The sequence below is a fragment of the Eurytemora carolleeae genome, unplaced genomic scaffold, assembly GCF_000591075.1.
Source record: "Eurytemora carolleeae unplaced genomic scaffold, Eaff_2.0 scaffold403, whole genome shotgun sequence".
Classification (NCBI taxonomy): domain Eukaryota; kingdom Metazoa; phylum Arthropoda; class Copepoda; order Calanoida; family Temoridae; genus Eurytemora; species Eurytemora carolleeae.
In genome coordinates, this window is record NW_019396320.1 from 66,332 (window position 1) to 74,454 (window position 8,123).

Below are 8,123 nucleotides of genomic sequence, written 5' to 3' on the forward strand. Positions count from 1 at the left end.
GGTATATATTTTTTCATAAAATGTGTGATTTCCGAGTGATACGTTTCTTGATTATAATATTGCAGTTTTGAGCGAGAAAAAGACCGAAATTAGTCCAATTTGGCATTATCACTTTGCTCCACTCTTTAAATATACAAATAATTTTCCAAAATAACAATTTCTTTCAATCCGATATTTTCTGATTATAAAGATTTCAATTGTGTATTAGTTATTTTCGGATTATCTTCTGTTTTCCTTTTATATTTATTAGACATTTTCCCTTCTATGTTGCGCGCACATGCCCCGTAAAATTCCAAAACAGAGAGAGGGGGATTGATTTTGTAGATCCAGAAAAATAATATCTGTGGGATGCTTGCGTAGAGACTGGCAGCTGGTGGGGTCTTAAATGTAAGACATGTGTTCGCAGCTCTCGGCACCCTAGCCTGTCCTAGCCGCAGCGCTCGGCCCAGAAAGAGTCATAACTTCACCTAACCCGTGGCCGCAGTGCTCGGCCCCCTAGCCTGTCCTAGCCGCAGCGCTCGGCCCAGAAAGTGTCTTAACCTAACCTAACTCTAAATAAATACTAATTTCTGGATCTACAAAATTCAATCCCCCTCTCTCTGTTTTGGAATTTTACGGGGCATGTGCGCGCAACATAGAATGGCAACTCCCTATTTATTATTTATGTTCAATCATATTCTTATTTATATCATTCATAAATCATTAAACGTATATCTACTAAATCATTCATTCATGACTCAAGTTATTATGTTTGTAAAATCAGCTGTAATTCTATTATTATTATTATTATTAAATATAATATAACTGTTTTCATAACTTACTCTTAAACTAGGAATATATCTGACATAATAGACAAAGGAATTGAGTCTGTGTCACAAACTTAAATTTTCTAACCCCTATATCTTAGCAACCTGATGGCGCAAACCTTTGATATTTCAAACTTAGATTATGTGATTTAACAGAATTCTTACATGGGTAGCAAATATGTAGGGATTAGAAAAACTAAGTTAGTGGCAAAGACTCAACTCCTTTATCCAACAGGGATTGTAAACATTATTTCAAATAACCCTCCATTTTAAAACTTTAAACCTTTGTCATGGGTGACAGAGATATTTTTTTCTTCTATCTGTAAATTGATTACTAGGAAACTATAGATCGAGTACATACACTGCCGTATCAAGTGATCTCTAGATAATACAATTCATTTTCATAAAACTCATTTTTAAGCCTAAAAAGTAAAGAATTCTCTGTCATCGATGATCAGACAATGGTTTAATGTGTATCATTTGTGAATTTGACATGCCAGTTACCAAATGAAGGATCAATTATAACATCGTTTCCGATCCCTTTAAAACAGGAGTAATATAAAGGAAATACAGAATACGACCACAATATCCGAAATTAAATTTTTTTAAAGGGAGTAACCGGCTATGTAAGGTAGTTGAACTGAGTATGCAGTGTTGTGGAAAACTTCTTTCAGATTCATTTGAGACATATTAAACTTTTTAAAGATCTGTAAATCCTAAGTTTGAGCGCAAATTCGACGTTCAAAACTCCTTCTTTGGGGGTGGATACGTTTTCAGAATTAGTTTTTTGAAATTATTAAATAACGACGCCATAAAATGTAAAAAAAGTTCTACAATAAACTACAGACGTCATGTAAAGGAACATGTTGAGAAAATAAAAATTAATCTTATCATCGAAAATAAGTAATCTTGTTCAATTATTAGTTTCTATTTTCTCATTATTCTGGTTTCTCATTATTCACAAAGATTTTCTGCATATTTTCTAGAATTATTATTGAAAAGACGACATTTGAAGAATTTGAAGAAATCTGCGAATAAATTCAAAGAAGATAAGAAATTCAATATAATAATGAAAACGAAATATTCGATTTTAGCATTGATTTATTGAACAAATTTTTTTTGAGATTTTATAATTAAAAAAAACTAATGTAGGTTAAGAGAATTTTGTTTTCAGTGATTTATTTTGTAAGTTATGAAATTTAGTTTTGTTTTGAATTAATGGTTAATACTCAAAAACGGGAAAGTGGTTTTTTTCTCGAAAACGCGACAATGTTTCAATTTCAGGATATGCTCGAAAATGGAAAACCTGACATTGTCTAGAAAACGGTCAAGATATTTAATATAAAAAGAACTTCTATTATAATTTTGGTTAAAAAAAAGTTTAAAATTGAAATTTAAAATTGTTGTCCTCGTCATGTTTAATAAAATGTTAGTTTTAGTTTCTATTATCAACTTTAACTCTGGATATGGGCCGGGATCCTAAAAACCCAGTCTTTCAATTTATGCCCATTTATGGGCCAAGTGCTAGTTTTGGAACTAATGTCCCCTGACTTGATTTATTCGGTAAGATAAACTTAGATATATCTATATAAATAAATGATATAAAGTTATAATCTGATTGGATGTTTGTTTGTTTCTTAAATCATAATTCAGAAACCCCTTCACTAAACTTGGGGAACTTGGTAAAACAACAGGAATGTCCTTAGCTTTGTTTGGATATTCTAAGTGGATTGCTTTTTAAAGGAAAAGCTTAGTTTTCAGACAAAGCTGGGTTTCCAAGCGTGTAAAATATAAAGTAAATATACTGCTGGGAATGAATAATTTGATTAATATAAATAAAGAGAAATCTGCCAGAAACCCTATTTCTCTAATTCTTATTATTTGTCTGTACAAAATTCAAGAAAACTAGAAATGAAGATTCTTAGTAAACCTGGAAACCTAGAACTCGAGTTTAACATTCAGTTTAATTATATTTGTGGAACTGCCTGGTTACTGTCTGAAAATATCTAGTTACTGTCTGAATATACCTAGTTACTGCCTGAATATACCTAGTTACTGCCTGAATATACCTAGTTACTGCCTGAATATACCTAGTTACTGCCTGAATATACCTAGTTACTGCCTGAATATACCTAGTTACTGCCTGAATATACCTAGTTACTGACTTAATATACCTAGTTACTGCCTGAATATACCTAGTTACTGACTGAATATACCTAGTTATTGCCTGAATGTCTATGTAATATAAATTACAAGAATTACAATGCCTGGAATATTAGCAGTTCTACCGATGGTTTTACCATTTCTACTGTTTAGGAAAATATTCTTTAGTGACAGGATTTTTTACTTAAAGAAAAATGTTCTTTGTACCTCACGTTCTACTGATAACTTCAAATATGTTTTTCTTTTCTGTGTCAAGCTGACTTTTTGCATAAGATTAAGATTTTTTGTTGTGCTTATTTTGGATCGGTAGATAAAATTCATTTCGACCTTTTCTGCATCTTGTTCAATGGTAGAATGGAAAAGGTTAAAAGTTAAATTCTAAACAATAAATTTATATTTTGGAGGACAATATGGTAGAGATAAGAACTCCGGATACAAGTAAAATCTTTTCAGTTTTTCTCTCATTTTCCCAACCTTCATTCATCTTACTGAAGAGCAAGTCAATGTTAGAGATAAGGTGAGTCATTTTTTCAAATTACAGAAATTTGATCAAATGTTTTAAAATGTCGATCTGCCCTAAACGTATTTTGATTGGCGCGTAAATCTGATGGGTCCAAATCCATATTTTAGATCTTGTTGACCTGTTGCATTGTTCTGTAGCGGGAAAATGATCGGTTGATCTTTCCTGCGATCGAGGGGGATCTTGCCCCCCCCCCTTTTTATCCCTTGTACAGACTTAACGGTTTTAGTTGTGTTTACATGATAATTCTAACAAGCCAAACAAATCTATAAGTAACCCAAGCGACGACTAAAGTTTCGTTATCCCAGAGGGCCGGGTGCAGGGGAGGCGGCCGGCCAGCCAGGGTAGCTAGGGTTATGATCTAGGCTAGGGTGGAGTGAAGCTTGGGGAAAAGGAGTTAGTTGTGAATCAACTCCGGGAATAAGAGGTTACCCTGAAGATCTACCTCACCCTGATTATTATTCATGCATATTGATCGTATAGTATTTTCTAATTTATTTGTGTTTGTATAAATAATAATAATAAATTGTAAAACCGTCTCGCTGAATATTTGATAATATGAGTTGTTGCCTTGAATTTTTAGCATATACTAGAGTTCATCCCAAGTTCATCCACCCTAAAGTTGTTTTAACCATTTAAACACCATGTTGGACATTTAGCATTAAACATTATTAAATATCTTAAATAAATGCGCAATAATTTCTAAAATGAATATATTAAAGTTTGAAAACGCGAAAAAGTGATTTCCTCTAAAATGTTGGCTTCCTTTCAAATTTTCAAGAAATAAATATTTTTGGAGACATTGTATCGTTTACTCTCAGAAAAATTTCCATTGATTCTAATTTGTCTGAGAGTAAATGACATTCCTTTTTAAAAAGCTGAAAAATTTGAATTTGTGAATTTTGTAAAAATAATTCGCGCATTTCTAAGGTTTTTCAATGCAGTGTTTAATGAAAAATCCCGCCGGGATTCAATGAAAATTGTTGCATACCAAAAACCCAGCTTTTTTAAAGGAATGATAATTTTCAATGCGTTTTTTCAATCAAAAGACATAAATAAATATCGGCTAGTGTCATAGCATTGCTTTAGATGTCTAACATAGTATTAAACTGATTAAACACATTTGGAAAGACGAAGTGTCTGAGGGGGGATGAAGAAATAAACGACATCGTGTACATTTAATTATATAATGCCATTTTCAAATGTTCACAACGGTACCAGTTAGCATCAAGGAGTCAATAGCCTTTCTTTCTCTGCTTCTTTAATCCTAAAGTCCTTTAAAAAAGCAAGTTTTTACGGGTATTGTTGTGAATCCAGCTTGTCATTTATTAAATTGTTAGAGGATTACTTGAAATTATGTACACAATCCTTTTAAAAAAGTGAACTATATTTTTAACAATATTTCTTGCAGTTTTCCCGTCTGTTAGATACCGGCAGATCTCTTCCTTCTCCTGGGTATAAAAACTACATATCTCAGGCAGATGTAGATAAAATAATAATGTTGGAATACTCAGAAAAGGATCTATTCAAAGCAGGTTTGGAACAAAGAAATTGAGTTTTTTAAAATTTTCTAATCCCTAAATCTGTGCAACCTGATGATGTCAACTTTCGATATTTCAAACTTGGACTAAATGGTTTACCAGAATTTATATTTTGAAATACGAAATGTCTACGAAATCAGGTTGCAAAGATATAAGGCTTAAGAAATCAGAATTTGTGGCAAAAACATGATCCCGGGGAAATTCCTAGCTATAAGATTTGATACGATTTACGTAATACAGATATGTAGTTAGAGGCAAGGTACTAATGAAAGGAAAGTTGATTGCGGTCGCATATACTCTGCGTACATGTTTGAAACCAGTTCTCTCTGGGCGGAATTTGTAAACAAGATTAGATGCATAAGTGTTCGTCTAGAATCCGAGGAGGATTACAGCATTTAATTTTAATAATTTTGAAAAAAACACATAATAGTTTCCTATGACCAGAATATTTCATAGATTATTTTTGTGAAAATGGATTCCATGTCAGGCTGTGACATCCGTCTTGTGTTTACTTTTCCGCCCAAAGACAGTACACTACAGTACAAAAATTGTGTACACCTCTGAAATAACTTTTCTTGCATTAGTACCTTGGTTAGAGGTTGGAATGTAAAAAATAATATTACATCGTATTAAATTCTTAAAACCCTGTAAGATATCGCTGTTTTTCCATTATTTTTTCTGTTTTTTTTTAAGCAAACTTCAAAAAGATGAATTCCTATTTTTTTCACCTTTAGGATTTTAACGTTTTCAAAGAATAACTTCAAAATAATTTGAAGCATAGCATTCAGATATATTTCACCTGGTTATTGCAGGTCTTATTTCCCTTATCTGAACTCTAACGTTCAAACTTAGACTCGACTTTAGAGATTAGCTAATGACGTCTTGTGTCACGTGATTAGCTAATGATGTCTTGTGTCACGTGATTGACAGATAACTAGCCTTAAACCCAAACTAAGGATAGAGGCCCAATGAAAATAAACGACGTTGATTGTTTCCAGTTTAGACGAGTTCTTGAATCTAATTAGAAATCCAATCATTAATCTATTTCATTATAATTTAAATATTATTTTTTTAGTTAAAGTTTCAAGTGATTGAGAAAAGATAATTTTTAATTTAAAGGGACTGTAAACGTAATTTCAAGTGACTCTCCATTAATAAAATGCAGATTTACAACTTTTCAGGACAAAAAAAGCAACAAAATCTTTTTTTTGTTAGTCCGCTGAATTCTTCCTAAAATTCATTATTCAAAGAACATTTTATATTAAAATAACATTTTAACAATACAAAAAAAGGCAAGTGGATATAATACAATAAACGAAAGAAAATGGCTCAAAAATAATGGCTTAAATAATGATTTATTGAGGGTCAGTTGAAACTACGTTGATATTTCCTTTTAGATATTTATAAGAAAAGACAGAGATAAAAATATCCTGAGGCCGAATTTAAAGAATTTGAGCCGCGGTTTAAATTTAAGCCATGGCTCAAATAATGGTTGGCTCCACTTACATTTGTATTAAATTTTTCAAGATTTAAGCTGGTGGTCAATTAAAACCAGTTTTTGTGGGATTTGAGACGTGGCTCAAATTCATTAAATTCGGTCTCTGAGGAAAGATTTTGTTTTCAGACACTCCGACAGACTGGAGGTCCGTATCTGGTTTGCTGGGTAGAAAGCTCCTAAATATATTCAACAAAATCATGGAAGGTTTCACTTTCTTAACTTTACACAAAATCTCAAAATAACTGATCATCAAATATTCAAACACGTATTTTTTCCTCTGAATTTTAGTCATGCCATCCATTTTATAGAAATACTAAAGAAAATTATGTTTTTAAAAATAATATTTTCAAACTTAATTTCTAAACAGATTTTTCTTTAGGTTACCCCAAGTTTTTTTATTCGAAAACTATAAAAAAGAACTTGAGTCTTAGTCACAAACTCGAATTTTCTAATCCTTATATCTTAGCAACTTGATGGTGCAAACCTTTGATATATCAAAATTAGGTTATTTGATCTACCAGAATTCACAGTTTGAAATATCTTTGCATTGGGTTGCAAAGATATATGGGTTCAGAAAATTGGAGTTTGTGGCAAAGACTTAAATCCTTTAATATTTTAAGAAGTCTTAAAAATTGTTTGATATTGATTTTGTAGATACAAAGAATAAACACCAGGAATCTACAAAACTATTTGGTTAAAATCTTGGCAAATCTGGTTCATTATACATTCTAATAAACAGAAAAATTAAATTAATTCTCAATATAAACTACGGTACACTTTTAGCAAACACAGTTTGGTTGGGCCTCACTATATATTTCAGAACGAAACCACTTTTTAAAGGGACTGTCACAGCATTTTCAAATGACTTTCTATTTAAAGATGCGCAGGCCCGATTGACAACGATACCCTTTAAACCTTTTTCTGTAAAAGATATATTTTTTTTTTGAAAAAACAATAATTTCTTCCAATTTTCTGTAGTAAATGAACCACTTTTGAAGAGAACCAGCAATCTGCAATTTAAAATTATAAATTTTAGAAAAAAAACAAGGATATCTCAGAGAAAGGTGGATTAGGTACAATTGTGAATTGTGAATGCACCTCTTCAAGTTGCGTCAATAATTCCTTTAGATAAAACATTATTTATTGTAGATGACGACCTGTGTTTTGAATGGATTATATGCCAAGGAAGGATTTTAATATTTATGTAAATATTGGAGAACAAAAATAAGTTTTAAAAAAGAAACTAATTTAAAAAAAACTCTGATAGTCAAATCCCTGTTTCTCGTCAACCCAATATTGTAGACCTTTGATATTTTGAACTTTAAATGCTGTTAGATTAATTAGTTTGATTTTTAAATATCGTAGCTTTCCACCATCTGGTTGCAAAGATATAGGAATGAGAATTAGCCGAGGATAAAAATCTCAAACTTAAAATTCGTATCCACAAATTCACTAGCCAAACCTCGGCTACTCCTGCAGGTAAACTTCAACCCTCCAGAAGCTAATCAGCTACACTGCTAACTACTCATGTAGCTAATTAGTTACACCGCTACTCTCTGAACTAATCAGCTGAACAGCTACTTCTGGAGCTATCA

At 31.8% G+C, this 8,123-nt stretch overlaps 1 long non-coding RNA gene across 1 annotated transcript; it reads left to right on the forward strand.

Annotated features, from left to right (window-relative positions):
- The first annotated feature begins 4,828 nt into the window (after positions 1-4,828).
- On the forward strand, positions 4,829-7,713 carry LOC111700866 (uncharacterized). The gene is made up of 3 exons (XR_002765064.1): positions 4,829-5,024; positions 6,655-6,732; positions 7,678-7,713. It is a non-coding gene; the product is annotated as an uncharacterized LOC111700866 (long non-coding RNA).
- Positions 7,714-8,123: the final 410 nt, after the last annotated feature.